The sequence below is a fragment of the Ovis canadensis genome, chromosome 14 (genome assembly GCF_042477335.2).
Source record: "Ovis canadensis isolate MfBH-ARS-UI-01 breed Bighorn chromosome 14, ARS-UI_OviCan_v2, whole genome shotgun sequence".
NCBI classification, from domain to species: Eukaryota; Metazoa; Chordata; class Mammalia; order Artiodactyla; family Bovidae; genus Ovis; species Ovis canadensis.
This window is the reverse complement of record NC_091258.1, coordinates 28,805,327-28,822,757: the sequence shown is the minus strand read 5'-3', so window position 1 is coordinate 28,822,757 and position 17,431 is coordinate 28,805,327. Positions and strand designations below refer to the sequence as shown.

General features: G+C 37.7%; 1 protein-coding gene and 1 long non-coding RNA gene across 2 annotated transcripts in view; one reads left to right on the top strand and one right to left on the bottom strand.

Annotated features, from left to right (window-relative positions):
- The window catches only part of LOC138418432 (uncharacterized), a 36,280-nt gene extending 32,435 nt beyond the window's left edge, over nucleotides 1-3,845 (bottom strand). The window contains exon 1 of the long non-coding RNA XR_011248558.1: nucleotides 3,723-3,845. This is a non-coding gene — a long non-coding RNA (uncharacterized lncRNA). The remainder of the gene's footprint in view (nucleotides 1-3,722) is intronic.
- Nucleotides 1-17,431, top strand: part of ITFG1 (integrin alpha FG-GAP repeat containing 1) — a 298,770-nt gene that overhangs the window by 257,647 nt on the left and 23,692 nt on the right. The gene's annotated exons all lie outside the window — the stretch shown is intronic.

Genomic DNA, 17,431 nt, shown 5'->3' with positions numbered 1-17,431 from the left:
CATGTAAAGAGCTTAGAAATCAAACTCCCATCCTCCCCTTCCACCTCACCCCACCCCCCTACCACCCATCCCCACCTGCCAAAAGATGACCAAAATGAAAACCAATAACTTGTTAGATCCATTAGAGAATTGAAAACATGGGGCAAACCCTGCCCCAACACTAGAAAGACAAATGCATAGAATGGCAGCTTACCAGAGCAGAAGCCACAGCTAGGACCAGCTACAGGCAGGAACACTTAAAGTGTAATTCTGGAGACTCAATTTGAGAGGTTAAAAAATCCTGCCCTTGGGGACCCAAACTTCCATAATTTTTACCTCAGTGAGCCACACAAAGTTCTCAGGGTCAATATCTAAGAAAAATTCCCTTGTGCTTCTGTCAGGAGAAAGAGAAAATTGTTGTTGTTATTGTTTTTGTACAGTCATTAAGTCGTGTCTGACTCTTTGCGACCCCATGGGCTTCATCATGCCAGGCTTCCCTGTTCTTCACTGTCCCCTGGAGTTTGCTCAAACTCATGCCCATTGACTCGGTGATGCCATCCAACCATCTCATCCTCTGTTGCCCCCTTCTCATCCTGTCCTCAACCTTTTCCAGCATCAGAGTCTTTTCCAGTGAGTCAGCTCTTCACATCAGGTGGCCAAAGTACTGGAGCTTCAGCTTCTGCATCAGTCCTTCCAATGAATATTTGTGGTTGATTTCCTTTAGGATTAATTGGTTTAACCTTGTTGCTGCTCAAGGGATCTCAAGAATCTACTTTAGCATCACGGTTGAAAAGCATCACTTCTCCTTGCTCAGCGTGTTTATGGTCAGACTCTCACATCCCAAAATGACTACTGGAAAAACCATAGTTTTGACACTATGGACCTTTGTCCGCAAAGTGATGTATCTGCTTTTTAATACACTGTCTAGATTTATCATAGCTTTTTTCCCTAGGAGCAAGCTGCTTTTAATGTCATGGCTGTAGTCACCGTCTGCAGTGATTTTGGAATCCAAAAATTGAGTCTGTTGCTGTTCCATTTATTCCCCATCTGTTTGCCATAAAGGGATGTAACCGATGCCATGATCTTGGTTTTCTGAATGTTGAATTTTAAGCCAGGTTTTTCACTCTCTTCTTTCACCTTCATTAAGATGCTCTTTAGTTCTTCTTCACTTTCTACCATTAGGGTAGTATTATCTGCATATCTGAGGTTGTTGATATATCTCCCAGCAGTCTTGATTCCAGCTTGTACTTCATCCAGCCCAGGATTTTGCATGATGTACTCTGAATATAAGTCAAATAAACAAGGTGACAATATACAGCCTTGTTGTACTCCTTCCCAATTTCGAACCAGTCTGTTATTCCATGTCCGGTTCTATCTGTTGCTTCTTGATCTGCAGGTTTCTCAGGAGGCAGGTAAGGTGGTCTGGTATTCCCATCTCTTGAAGAATTTCCACAGTTTGTTGTGATCCACACAGTCAAAGGCTTTAACTTAATCAATGAAGCAGAAGCAGATGTGTTTTTGGAATTCCCTTGCTTTTTCTATGACCCAGCAGATGTTGGAAATTTGATTTCTGGTTCTTCTGCTTTTTCTAAATCCAGCTTGTACATCTGGAAGTTCTTGGTTCATGTACTGTTGAAGCGTAGCTTGAAGGATTTTGAGCTTTACCTTGCTAGCACGTGAAATGCGTTCAACTGTACAGTACTTTGAACATTCTTTGGCATTGCCTTTTTTGGGACTGGAATAAAAACTAACCTTTTCCAGTCCCATGGCCACTGCTGAGTTTTCCAATTTGCTAGCATATTGAGTGCTGCACTTTAACAGCATCATCTTTTAGGATTTGAAATAGCTCAGCTGTAATTCCATCACCTCTGCTAGCTTTGTTCATAGTAATGCTTCCTAAGGCCAACTTGACTTCACTCACTACGATGTCTTGCTCTAGGTGAGTGACCACACCATCATGGTTATCTAGATCATGAAGATCTTTTTTGTATAGTTCTGCTGTGTATTCTTACCATCTCTTCTTTAGCTTTTGCTTCTGTTAAGTCCTTGCCATTTCTGTCCTTATTTGTCTTTGCATGAAATGTTCCCTTGGTATCTCCAGTTTTCTTGAAGAGATCTCTAGTCTTTCCCATTCTTTTGTTTTCCTTTATTTCTTTGCATTGTTCATTGAAGAAGGCTTTCTTAACTCTCCTTGCTATTCTCTGGAACTCTGCATTCAGTTGGGTATATCTTTCCCTTTCTCCTTTGCCTTTCACTTCTCTTATTTTCTCAGCTACTGTAAGGCCTCCTCAGACAACTAGTTTGCCTTCTTGCATTGCTTTTTCTTTGGATGGTTTTGGTCACCATCTCCTGTACTATGTTATAAATCTCCATCCATAGTTCTTCAGGCACTCTGTCTACCAGATCTAATCCCTTGAATCTATTCATCATCTCTACTGTGTAATCATAAGGGATTTGATTTATGTCATACCTGAATGTTCTGAGATTCCCTGGTGGCTCAGATGGTATAGAAGTTGCCTGCTATGCAAGAGACCTGAGTTCCATCCCTGGGTCAGGAAGATCCACTGGAAAAGGAAATGGCAACCCACTTAGGTATTCTTGCCTGGAAAATCCCATGGACGGAAGAGCCTGTTGGGCTACATTCCATAGGGTCGCAAAGAGTTGGACATGACTGAGTGGCCTCACTTTCACATACATACCTGAGTGGTCTAGTGGTTTTCCCTATTGACTTCAATTTAAACCTGAATAAGGGGGAAAATAAACATTTTCAAATACTCCCAGAGCTACTATTCTCCTTAACAAAGCCCTGCCCTCGAGGGAAATTATTTTACCAAAATGTAAGCGACTTTGTTTTTACCAGAGCCTGACTGACTTGATGGAAATGAGATATCCAGCTCGAGCCCTCTCCAGTCCTCCTGCCTCACCTATGAGGATGGATTGGAGGTAGAGAAGCACTTATGAAAGTCACAGCCCAGGGTCATAGACTCACTAAAAACTGAGACCTAATCACAGGACTGGAGAGCACTTACCCTCCCTTTACATCTTACCACCACATCAATCAGGTTCCTGTATAACAACAGGGGATTACCTGAGCAAGGTAAAGGAAACCCAAAAATAACAGAAGAAACAATAACAAGGACATGAGAGGAAATTTTAGCCTCTGACACCTACAGTTATAGTAACCAGTAAATGCAATCCAATTCATAGCCAGGTAAACATAAAAACTAAAGGCCTGTTTATCTTAGTTCTTTTTGCTTGAAACATCAGCTCCAGCTTTCAACAGAAAATTACAGGACATGCTAAAAGGCAAAAAAGAAAAACTGTACTTTGAATAGACAAAACATTAGACCCAGACTCAGTAATGACAGATTTTGTAATTATAAGCCTAGGAATTTAAGATAATATGATAAATATCCTCAGGGCTCAAATGAAAAAAAAAATTGAAATGCTAGAAAGCAAAAACACCATTAACAGAAATGAAGAATGCCTTTGATCGGCTCAGCAGCAGCTTGGACATGGTCAAGGATAGAATCAGTGAGCTCAAAGATGTGAATAGAAACTTCCCCAAAAAAAGAAAGTGAAAAAGGAATACAAAATATAGTATGTCTTAATGAATATTCAGGTATGAATTGCTACACTAATGGCCACAATGACTTATGATAGTCTTGTTCCACATTCACTCTGCTTAACCAAGGGGACATCAGCAAACATGATACAAAGAGAGCCTTGACTTTGAGACCTACCTTTTTAGAATGCTGCCCTGAAGTCTGCCCAGTCTAGTCACCTTAAGAATGAAAGATTGTAAAGAGAGACACCTACTCAGGCATTCCAACTGACCTGCCAGCTGACTGCAACCATGTAAGTCCAGCCAATCCACAGAGTCATGAGAAATAAAATGGTTAGGGTTGTAAGCCACTAACCTTTGAGCTGGCTTGTTATACAATAACAAATAATCACTAAAAATAATGTATTCTGTTTGCTTAAGAGCCAAATATGAAAGATTACAGAAATGGACCTATCAACATTATTAAAAAGGTATGTTTGGGAAGTACAGTAAATACTAGTACATTTGAATAGACAGTAAAAGGAAAGAAGTATGAAGAAGGAGAAAATGAAAACTTAAGAGTTTAAGAGAACATGCTTACTGATATTCACAATTTTAATCACATCCTCTAGGGAAAAGGTACATGTGAAAAAAGTGACTTTAGTAAAGGAAAATTTATAAGATATTTTGGGGTTTTGTGTCTATTGATAGCCAAGAATTGCATCTACCTCTCTGCAAGATGACCAACATGTGACATCTACCTACTCTAGTAAACATTTACTTTTAAGTCACATTTCATTAAATAATAACCTATGTTACAATTTGAAACTAAAAAATGGCTGCCTCTCACCTTTGGTTTATAAAGTAGTCATGTGTCTTTTATCCCTGTATCAGAACTATGAATATGAATAAACTCTTCTGGTTTTCATCACCACCAAAAAAAGAGTTTATAGCAAAACTCTGTGGCCTGTTGGTTTGCCTCTCAAAGGGGTGTAGATCTCCAGCTTGAAAAATAAAATGCACTAAAGCACAAGTCAAGCTGTTCCCATTTAGCTCATTTATACCACATTGTCCACTTTGGAAATCAGAGTTTTATCTTTTTAATCCAAAGAATGACAGCTGAAATATAATAGCACATAATCTCAGGAAGGTTTACCTCCTTTATACGACTCTGTAAAGGACCACAGACCATTAAATTAGACCTCCACAGGCAATAACACCCAGTGCAGTTCAGCTTTATGAGAGCTGTGGATATGTTTTATTGTTTCCCTTTGCATTCTTTTTTCACGCGTTGACAATGGCTTTTATCATTCCTTCATTAGATGCCTATGTACATTAGGTTCTAGGAAAGCAGTTATCAAAATCAAACTACTCAGTTACTTAAGAAGCTAATGAGCCATTAATTCCACTCTTACTTATATTCCCAAGAGAGTCTAAAATGTATGTCACACAAAAATTTCTACATGGATATTCACAGCATAACATTCATATTCATAATAGCCAAAAAGTCTAATAAACAAGCCAAATGTCCATGAACTGATAACTGAATAAACAAAATGTGGCATATCAGTACAATGGAAAATTATCCCATTAAAAACGTGAAACATGCTGTGACCTGGATGAACCTTGTAAAACATTATTCCAAGTGAAAGAACTGAAGTGAAGGAAACCAGATACAAAAGGCTTCGATTCTGTTTACATTAAATGTCTAGAAAAGGCAAATCTGTAGAAACAGAAAGGAACTGGCAGTCTGGGATACCAAGAACTGGGCTGGAGAAGAAATGGGAAGTGACTGCTAATGGGTACAGGGTTCCTTTTAGGAGTGATAAAAATGTTCTGGAACTAGTGGTGACAGTTGTACAACCTTGTAACTAGAGTAAAAGCCACTGAATTGTGTGCTTGAAATTGGTGAACTTTAAAGTACATGTGAACTATGTATCAGTTTAACAAAAGAAAAGGAAGGAAAATACTCACATTCTAAATTTATAATTGGAAAGCAGGTTGATAGGTAAAGCTTGAATCAGGATTTTAGGCTTCCTCGTTTATTCCAAAAGAGAAATCAAAAACTTCTATGAAAAACCGGTGATACAGCGTTTTTCAGGAACTAATATCAAGTTGAAATTCAGCCTAAGAAAAAAAACAGAAAACATGAGGAATAATCAAAATAACAAGTAACATTAGTATAGTGCTTTGCAGTTTTTAAAGCACTTCTATATACATTAAAAGTTCTATTTTAATTACCTCATAAAACCTGTTCAGTAAGTGGTATTGTAGTTCTAATTTTATAGATGAGGAAACATTCAAGTTATATTTTTCTGTTGTTATATCTTTAAGCACCCCCAAGTCAAGATTTGGCTTTTTCATCTCTGTTAAAGGCCTACAATGTACATTCAACAAATGTTGAGGTGAATGAATAAACAGATAAATTAAGGCTTAGAGAAGGCAAGGAACTTTCTAAAAATCAAGCAAAGCAGGGTCCACTACCATCTTTGGCATTCAAATCCTGTGTGCTTTCCATCATATTACATCACAGGTCTCCTGTGTTAAGGAAGATATTTGTTCAAGTTCCGACCTTTAAGCGGGTATCAAAGTTATTTTAATTCAAAGCCAAAATGGAGGTCTTCAGCAGCAATCATTTATATGGCATATTACTAAACCTCAAGAAAAACTAAACAGTTGTACACATTATATTTTGTTATTGACTACCAAACCTTCAGGTAGGTAAAGCAGACATTTACCAGATGCCTGATATGTGTCAGCTACTATGTGAGCCCTGGTAATGGGGCATTCAGTTCAGTTCAGTTGCTCAGTCATGTCCAACTCTTTGTGACCCCATGGACTGCAGCATGCCAGGCTTCCCTGTCCATCACCAACTCCTAAAGCTTGCTCAAACTCATGTCCGTCAAGTTGGTGATGCCATCCAACCATCTCTTCCTCTGTCATTTCCTTCTCCTCCTGCTGTCAATCCTTCACAGCATCAGGGTCTTTTCAAATGAGTCAGTTCTTCGCATCAGGTGGCCAAGGTATTGGAGCTTCAGCTTCAGCATTAGTCCTTCCAATGAATATTCAGGACTGATTTCCTTTAGGATTGACTGGTCTGATCTCCTCGCAGTCCAAGCAACTCTCAAGAGTCTTCTCCAACACCACAGTTCAAAAGCATCAATTCTTCAACACTCAGCTTTCTAAATTTATGGTCCAACTCTCACATCCATACATGACTAATTGAAAAACCTCCGGCAAAGTAATGTCTTTGAGTTTTAAGCCTGTCACTATTTCCATTGTTTCCCCATCTATTTGCCATGAAGTGATGGGACCGGATGCTATGATCTTAGTCTTTTGAATGTTGCGTTTTAAGCCAGCTTTTTTACTCTCCTCTGTGGAATGGGGCATACAAATGAAGAAGTTACTAGATTGGAAACACCTAAGCACCTGTTCTTTTTATTTTTTTTTCATCTTTAAATCATTTTACTGTTTATACTGTAGTCACATTTGAATTGGCAGAACTGTTCCCATGACAGACCAGAGACTTGTTATTCAAGGAAAAATAAGTGAAGGTTTTCCTAAAGCTTAAGGAGAGACGTCCCATAGTAACTAACACAAGAATGGCTGTAGCAGTCTCAGACAATGGTGCCAAGGTGCGTGAGCAGGCAGGAACAAAGGGTGCTCCAGAGTAGCTGGCCTACAAATGTGTGTTGGCCTGAGAGCACTGCTGCTTCCTGAAGGGATTTTCTTATTATGTTATTTTTTAAATAATGGAAGTATGATAATACATTTTCAGGAGATTTGGAAAATACAGAACAAAGTTACATATAGTTTCACTATATATTACAATTATGTTTTAGGTAGATAAATGAAGGTTTTTAGTTGGAGTTTCAATATCAAACTCTCAAAAATTAATAGAATGAATATACCGAAAAGTAGAAAGATACAGTAGGCCTGAAAAGCACCGTGAACCAATTCAACATAATTAAGACTTCTACAGCTTTCACACAACAGTGGGATGCAAATTCTATTCAAGTTCCCATAGACTGTAAACTAGGGTACACTGGAACGTATCCAGGGACATAAAACAAGGTACCAAATGTGATGGTCTAAAGGCACTGAAATCATACAGAGTCTGTCCAGTTATCATTGTGGAATTATGTTAGAAATCAGTATCAAAAGATATTTGAAAATAACCTCCATATTTTCAAGTACAATGTGACATTTACCAAGAGATCTTTGACTTAGCCATTGAAAGCCTCAAACTCAGAAGACTGAAAAAAAAAACAGAAGGTGATTGCAGAGAAGAAAGCATTTTATCAAAATGTGAAATTAATATCAAAGATACATTTTTTAAACCCAGGTATTTGGAAATTAAATGTCCACTTTTAAATGATGGGTTTATCTAAGAAGCCAGAACAAAGAAAATTAGAAAATATTTGTAACAGAATAAAAATGAAAAGAGAATTTACCAGAATTTGTTGCATGCAGCTGAAGCTGCTCAATGCAATTAAATACCATTTGGAATCTTGAATAAGGTATGAAAACAAATAATGGACTCAAGCATAAAATTTTGTGAAATTTGAATAAAATCTATACTTTAATAATACTGTATCACATGTTAATTTACTTTTTTTTTTTTTTACGACATAGTATATTTCTCCATATTCTCAGAACTGGACTAGAAGTTTCAAGCCTCATTCAAAAAAAAATTTTTTTAACCACTAAAATAAACTTTCTAGGCTTTCAGCAGGAATATTAGATGCCAAAATACATGGAACTATATCAAAGTTTTGAGTGAATATAAATTAGAAATCTAGCATTCTGTTCATTCTAAGTCAAACAAGTGGAATTCTAAATGTCGTAAATTTTTAAAGCCAGGCAAAAATTCATTAAGTTTTCTAAAATATACATACTATTCATGTATATGTGTGTATACAAAAGCTTTTCTACTGTGATTGATAAAGACCTAAGTACCTGTTCTTATGGAGCTATTTCCAGGCTAGTAAGATATTCTTCTACATGTTTCATCACTTTATCTTTGTCAGTTATCTAGAAGCTGGGTTCAGATACAAGTCAGAATACTCCAAAGGATAGTCAGTGGATTCCTTTACTCTCCATCAAGAGCCCCCCTTTGACTACAAGGAAATGAAGCCAACCATTACAGTTATATTAAATTAACATGTGTCTTAGATTTATAATTTGATCACAAATTGATTAAGGTGATTCTCCAATCAACAGAGTACTTGATATATATAGCAGGTGCTTAATATCTATAGAACAAACAAGCTAATTAATCACAGGCTTTGATAAGTAAATGATTAGTGAGAATCCATTTACACTTAAACCTAGGTTTTCTAAAAGTCAAAAAAAAATTTTGTCTTAGTCATATAAACCAGTAGAAAATTTTATCATCAAGCAGAAAACTGCTTCATTTGTACTTTCTGTGTGAGTTGCCATACATTTAATTTAAATCAATGAATTTTAAGACAGAAATAAGAAGACAAGCTATGATTTAGTGAATGTTTTAAATGTTAAGTGTCTGTAGCCGAATTTTAACATTAAACACCAATATTTTTATTATTCTCAGTCAAAATTTTTTGGCTTCTCTTTCCAAATCTATGCTGTCCTCTTTTTTTCCCCACTTCTGAATTCTGGTGTCACATTAGAATATGATGTTAAGAAGCACAGATAGGTTTAGCCTGTTGACAATAAGTAGCCTTTCTTATGACTGTGTTCTATATATAGGAATTAGCTGTCTCCCTAAAACTGACTAAACACTTCAGCAATGAATTTAAATATTCAAAATCATCACTGTTTTAATACATTTTATCAGTTTTCTTTGACTGCTCTTCTATCTTTGTTGATAATTTATTATTTAAAAAGTGGTCATCTGTATATTACTGGAAATCATCCTATTATATCAGCTATGGTATTTTAAATTGTCCAGAAATTTGGGGCAGTGGGGTCTCAGATCAACTCAAATGTTTTTTTAAGCCACAAAGTTCACCTTAGATTTTGTAATTAATTTCACATAATTAGAATATATATATATGTAACATCTGACATAGAGATTCTTTTCTGTGAAGTTCACAGATAAGTTATTTGAAACTTTTAAAATTAAAATATCAGAAAAAAGATTATATTATCATAGTAGATTATAAATAATTTCATTGTTAGACTTTTTCTGGCTAGGATATCTGATTTGATTAACATTTACAAATGCTATGTTGACTGAAATGACTACATAAAAAATGTTACATATTTCCAGATCATATCCTAGGACCCCACAAATATAGAGATCCAGCAGTAAAAGAAATGAACAATGGGCATTGGTGGTAGACGGGGTGTTATTTTGTCATTATATAGAGTATTTTATAGAGCAGTAAGACAAATATCAATGCTTTTCTTCCAACTGAATAAAAGGATCACAAGTAATAATAAACAGTGTGGAATTTGGAATTAAGCTGCCAAAGTGAAAATCCCAGCTCCACCATTTAGTAACTATGTAGTTTTGATCAAAATGTTTGACCTCTTGATTTCCTCACAATAAAGATAATTGATACTGTAAATGCTTTTTATGTATTATTATAAATTGTTCAAAATTCTTATTTATAACTGATACTTTACCTTTAAGTAGACTGTCTTTCTGTACTGGTATCTATGTGGTATAAATTGATACAGTATTTTTGAATCAATATTTTACAGATCTCAGGTCTGACACATGTGGAGGGTAAAAGTTCTTTCATTGATTCCTTCATTCATTGAACAAATATGTACTGAGTGCCTAACATATGTTAGACCAATTCTAGACTCTTTAGGTAGGTTAATAAAACAGACCAATTTCATGACCCTCGTAGAGAGATTACATTCTAGTAAGTGAAAACAGGCAATAAATCATATAAATAAATAGTTATGATAAGTTACTTAATACTATGTAATGGTTAAGAGGTGATATCTACTCTGGGGGGAATAAAGCAGGGTAAGAAGGACAGAGGAGTCATCAGATTTATGTATGGTGGTCAGAATGGGCTTCTTTGAGAAAATGTCATTTGAACAAAGATTTGAAGACTATAAGGGAATCACACATGGTTATTTTAAAGAATATTCCAGGTAGAGCAGAAAGCCAGAGCAGAAGCCCTAAGGTGTTCCTGGAATCTCCATGGAACAGTGAGTGAAGAGACCCATGTCTTGGAGTAGAATGAAAGAAGGGGATTTAAGGAGTAGAAGATGAAATCTGAGTTAAATGAGGGAATGTGAACTAAGTGAAACAGTAGAGGATAGGAAGAACAACAGCTAACACAGGGAAACTGATCAGAAAACTATTTTTAAAAATTCTGATTAGAAATTATGGTGCCTTTGACCAAGTAATAGCCATGGAGGTAGAAATAAGTGTTTGGACTGTGGATGTTTGGGGACTGTGTATGGACCAGTGGTGAAGAGTCTGCCTGCAGTGCAGGAGCTGCAGGAGACTCAGGTTCTATCCCTAAGGTTGGGAAGATCTCCTGGAGGAGGACATGGCAACCCATTCCAGTATTCCTGCCTGGAAAATCCCACCGACAGAGGAGCCTGGAGAGCTATAGTCCATAGGGTCACAAAGAATCTGGCATAACTGAGCATGCACACACAGTGTTTTTAAAACATGGAAGTAAGAGATACTGAGCTTAAAACATGGAATAATAGGTTGGATATAAGAACTTAGAGTTCAAGGATTGTAATTCTAAGCTGGAGTTATACGTTTGGGAGTGTTAGGGACTGACCTAAGTAAGTTGGCCACACAAACTCTTAGGTTCTTTCTGAGCTAAGTTCAGTCAAGGAATTCATTGTCACCAACGATTAGCAGCAACTTTCCTTACATGAAAGAAAATCTCAAACCAATTTTGTGCAAATAAAGATGTTAAATATAGATTCATTGCCAAGTGGACACAAAATTGTTAATATAATATTTTACATTACTTTGGATAAATGGTTCACTCATGGCAGATGAGACTATATATTAGTGAAATTAGAAAATATTTGGAGAAGAATGAAAACAAATGTAGCATACCAGAACTTACGGGATGCTGCAAAAGCAGTAAGTACTCAGAATTTTATGGCAGTAGAACTGTGTTAAAAACAAAAACACCAAGTCAACAACCTAACTTTAGACCTTAAGGAACTTGAAAAAGAAGAGCAAACTAAACCTAGAGCTAGTAAAAGGAAGGAAACAATAAAGATTCAAGCACAGATAAATGAAATAAAGTGAAAAACAGTAAAAAGAATCACAGAAATCAAAAGTTCGTTTTTTGGAAAACCAACAAAGTTGACACTCCTTTAGCTAGGCATAAGAAGAAAAAAAGACACAAATGAACAAGGGGACATTACTACCAACCTTGCAAAAAATGAAAGGATTATAAGTGAAACCATTAACAAATTAATACATCAACAAATTAATTTAGATGAAGTGGGGAAAAAAATTAACAGACACTCATTGGAAGGACTGATGCTGAAGCTGAAACTCCAATACTTTGGCCACCTGATGTGAAGAACGGACTCACTTGAAAAGACCCTGATGCTGGGAAAGATTGAAGGCAGGAGGAGGAGAGGACAGACGATGAGATGGTTAGATGGTATCACTGACACAATGGATGGACATGAGTTTGAGTAAGCTCTGGGAGCTGGTGATGGACAGGGAGGCCTGGAGTGCTGCAGTACATGGAGTTGCAAAGAGTCAGACACGACTGAGCAACTGAACTGAACTGATGCCTATATTGATGCAGAAAGAAATAGAAAATCTCAACAGACCTAAAACCAGTAAATAAACTGGATCAGTCATCAAAAGCCTCCAAACAGAAAAATCAAGGATCAGATGGCTTACTGTTGAATTCTTCAAACCATTAAAAGAAAAGTTAGCATGAATCCCACCCACACTCTTCTAAGAACTAGAAAAGGAGGGAACATTTCCTAACACATTCTGTGAGGCTGGTATTACATACATACTAAGCCAAATAAAGATGTCACAATAAAACAAAAACTACAGACCAGTATTGTGCATGAATATTGATGTAAAAATCTTCAGCAAAATGCTTACAAGCCAAGTCTAACAGGACATTATAATAAACTGATCAGTTTGTCCCAGGAATGCAAAGGTTGTTCACATAAGAAAAATAAGTTAATCCATCCCAGTTATAGAACTGAGGGAAAAGAACAAATGATCCTCTCATGTGTTTTCATAGGAAAACCATTTAACAAAATTCAGTACCTTTTCTTGATTTAAGAAAAATAAGAAACAAAAAACTTGGAGTAGATGAGAACTTTCTTATCTTTCATAAATATAAAGGTGATTTATGAAAAACCCACAGCTGACATCATCCTCATTGGTAAAAAATGGAAAATATTCCCCCTAAGGTTAAGAATAAGACAAGGATGGCCACCTTCACTACTGCTATTCAACTTTGACTGGAATTCCTGGATAGAGAAATTAGGTGAGAAAAAGAAAATAAAAGCATCCAAATTAGATAACAAAAAGTGAAACTTTTTTCACTTTTTGCAGATACTATGATTCTGTATAGAAAACCTCTTAGAATCACACACAAGAAAAACCTCCAGAGCTAACAGATGTATTCTGCAAAGTTGTGGAGTAAAAGGTCAACATCCCTAAATTAGCTGTGATTCTATATACCAGTGAGCAATTCAAAACAGAAATCTTTTTAAATTGTTCAATTTACAGCAACTCCAGAAGAATAAATAGGGATAAATTTAACCAAGGAAGTGAAAGACTTATACACTGAAAACTATAAAACATTGCTGAAAGAAATTAAATAAGACCTAATAAATGGAAAGACATCCCATGTTCATGGATTAAAACACTTAATAATGTTAAGATAGTCGTATTCACCAAAGTGCTCTATATATCCAGTGCAATCCTTGTCAAAATTCCAGTGCTCATTTTTGCAGAAATGGAAAAGGCAAAGTTCAAACTCATAAAAAATAGCAAAGGGCCCTGAAAAGTCAAAACAATATTGAGAAAGAAAAACAAAGAAGAGGAGCTTATACTCCCCAAGTTTAAAACTTAATCAACTGTGTGGTGCTGGCATAAAGGTAGACATAGAGACCACTGGAACACAATTGAGAATCCAAAATAAATGCAAATATCTGTGGACAATTAACTTTGACAACAATGGTGCCAAGGCACCATTAAATGGATATGATGCACCATTAAGTGGATATGATGCCAAGGCAGGTAAAAACCCAGGTAAGACAGTAGGCGCTGAGAGAGGGACTCAGAGGGCAGACAGACTTAAAAACCACAGTCATGGACAACTAGCCAGTCTGATCACACAGACCACAGCCTTGTCTAACTCAGTGAAACTAAGCCATGCCATGTGGGGCCACCCAAGACAGACAGGTCAAGGTGGAGAGGTCTGACAGAATGTGGTACACTGGAGAAGGGCATGGCAAAACACTTCAGTATTCTTGCCTTGAGAACCCCATGAACAATATGAAAATGCAAAAAGATAGGACACTGAAAGATGAACTCCCCAGGTCGGTAGGTGCCCAATATGCTACTGAAGATCAGTGGAGAAATAACTCCAGAAAGAATGAAGGGATGGGGTCAAAGCAAAAACAATACCCAGTGTGGATGTGACTGGTGATAGAAGCAAGATCCGATGCTGTTAAGAACAATATTGCATAGGAACCTGGAATGTTACGTCCATGAATCAAGGCAAATTTGAAGTGGTCAAACAGGAAATGGCAAGAGTGAACATCAACATTCTAGGAATCAGCAAACTAAGATGGACTGGAATGGGTGGATTTAACTCAGATGACCATTATATCTACTACTGTGGGCAGGAATCCCTTAGAAGAAATGGAGTAGCCATCATGGTCAACAAAAAGAGACTGAAATGCAGTACCTGGATGCAATCTCAAAAATGACAGAATGATCTCCGTTCGTTTCCAAGGCAAACCATTCAACATCATGGTAATCCAAGTCTATCCCCCGACCAGTAACACTGAAGAAGCTGAAGTTGAATGGTTCTATGAAGACCTACAAGACCATCTAGAACTAACACCCAAAAAAGATGTCCTTTTCATTATAGGGGACTGGAATGCAAAAGTAGGAAGTCAAGAAACACCTGGAATAACAGGCAAAATTTGGCCTTGGAGTACAGAATGAAGCAGGGCAAAGACAGAGTTTTGCCAAGAGAATGCACTGATCATAGCAAACATCTTCTTCCAACAACACAAGAGAAGACTCTACACATGGACGTCACCAGATGGTCAACACTGAAGTCAGACTGATTATATTCTTTACAGCTAAAGATGGAGAAGCTTTATACAGTCAGCAAGACCAGGAGCTGACTGTAGCTCATGAACTCCTTATAGCCAAATTCAGACTTAAATTGAAGAAAGTGGAGAAAACCACTAGACAACTCAGGTTGACCTAAATCAAATCCCTAGAGGGCCTGATGAATTATGGATGGAGGTTCATGACATAGTACAGAAGACAGGGATCAAGACCATCTCCAAGAAAAAGAAATGCAAAAAAGCAACAGGATGCTTGGGGCTGGTGCACTGGGATGACCCAGAGGGATGGTGCAGGGAGGGAGGTGGCAGGAAGGTTCAGGACGGGAACACGTGTACACCTGTGGCAGATTCATGATGATGTATGGCAAAACCAATACAATATTGTAAAGTAATTAGCTTCCAATTCAAATAAATTTATTTTTTTTAGTGACTGTCTAAGGCGGCCTTACAAATAGCTAAAAAGAGAAGAGAAGTGAAAAGCAAAGGAGAAAAGGAAAGATACACATCTGAATGCAGAGTTCCAAAGAATACCAAGGAAAGATATGAAAGCCTTCCTTAGCGATCAGTGCAAAGAAATAGAGGAAAAAGAATGGGAAAGACCGGAGAACTCCTCAAGGAAATTAGAGATACCAGAACATTTCATGCAAAGATGGGCTCAGTAAAGGACAGAACTTGTATGGACCTAACCGAAGCAAAAGATATTAAGAAGAGGTGGCAAGAATACACAGAAGAACTGTACAAAAATGATCTTCACGACCCATATAATCACGATGGTGTGATCACTCACCTAAAGCCAGACATCCTAGAATGTGAAGGCAAGTGGGCCTTAGGAAGCATCACTATGAACAAAGCTAGTGGAGGTGATGGCATTCCAGTTGAGCTATTTCAAATCCTGAAAGATGATGCTGTGGAAGTGCTGCACTCAATACGCCAGCAAGTTTGGAAAACTCAGCAGTGGCCACAGGACTGGAAAAGGTCAGTTTTCATTCCAATCCCAAAGAATGCTCAGACTACCACACAATTGGATTCATCTCACACACTAGTAAAGCAATGCTCAAAATTCTCCAAGCCATGCTTCAGCAGTACATGAACTATGAACTTCCAGATGTTCAAGCTGGTTTTAGAAAAGGCAGAAAAACCAGAGAGCTAATTGCCAACATCCGCTGAGTCATCGAAAAAGCAAGAGAGTTCCAGAAAAACATCTATTTCTGCTTTATTGACTATGCCAAAGCCTTTACTGTGTGGATCACAATCAACTGTGGAAAATTCTGAAAGATATGGGAATACCAGACCACCTGACCTGCCTCTTGAGAAACCTGTATGCAGGTCAGGAAGCAACAGTTAGAACTGGACATGGAAAAACAGACTGGTTCCAATAGGAAAAGGTGTACATCAAGGCTGTATATTGTCACCGTGCTTATTTAACTTCTATGCAGAGTACATCATGAGAAACGCTGGGCTTGAAGAAGCACAAGCTGGAATCAAGATTGCCAGGAGAAATATCAGTAACCTCAGATATGCAGATGACACCACCCTTATGGCAGAAAGTAAAGAACAACTGAAGAGCCTCTTGATAAAAGTGAAAGAGGAGAGTGAAAAAGTTGTCTTAAAGCTCAACATTCAGAAACCTAAGATCATGGCATCCGGTTCCATCACTTCGTGGCAAATAGATGGGGAAACAGCGGCTGACTTTTTTTTTTGGGGGGGGGGGCGGTGCTCCAGAAACAGTGCAGATGGTGATTGCAGCCATGAAATTAAAAGACGCTTACTCCTTGGAAGGATAGTTATGACCAACCTAGACAGCATACTAAAAAGCAGAGCCATTGCTTTGTCAACAAAGGTCCGTCTAGTCAAGGCTATGGTTTTTCCAGTGGTCATGTATGGATGTGAGAGTTGGACTATAAAGAAAGCTGAGCACCAAAGAATTGATGCTTCTGAACTGTGGTGTTGGAGAAGACTCTTGAGAGTCCCTTGGACTGCAAGAAGATCCAGCCAGTCCATCCTAAAGGAGATCAGTCCTCGGTGTTCATTGGAAGGACTGATGTTGAAGCTGAAACTCCAGTACTTTGGCTACCTCATGCAAAGAGCTGACTCATTTGAAAATACCCTGATGCTGGGAGAGATTGAGGGCAAGAGAAGGGGTCGACAGAGGATGAGATGTTTGGATGGTATCACCGACTTGATGGACATGAGTTTGGGTAAACTCTGGGAGTTGGTGATGGACAGGGAGGCCTGGCGTGCTGTGGTTTATGGGGTTGCAGAGAGTCAGACATGACTGAATGACTGAACTGAACTGAAGCCAAGGCACCATTAAATGGATATGATGCAATCTCAAAATGTCAGAATCGTCTCAGTTTGCCATTCATCATCACAGTAATCCAGGTCTGTTCCCCAACCACTGATGCCAAAGAAACTGACACTGACTGGTTCTATAAAGACCTATAACACCTTCTAGAACAAACACTGAAAAAAGATGTCCTTTTCATCATAAGGGATTGCAATGTAAATGTAGGAAGTCAAGAGATACCTGGAGTAACAGGCAAGTTTGGCCTTGGAGTTCAAAATTAAGTAGGGCAAAGGGTAACAGTTTTCCCAGAAGAACACACTCGTCGTAACAAACACCCTTTTCCTCCAACA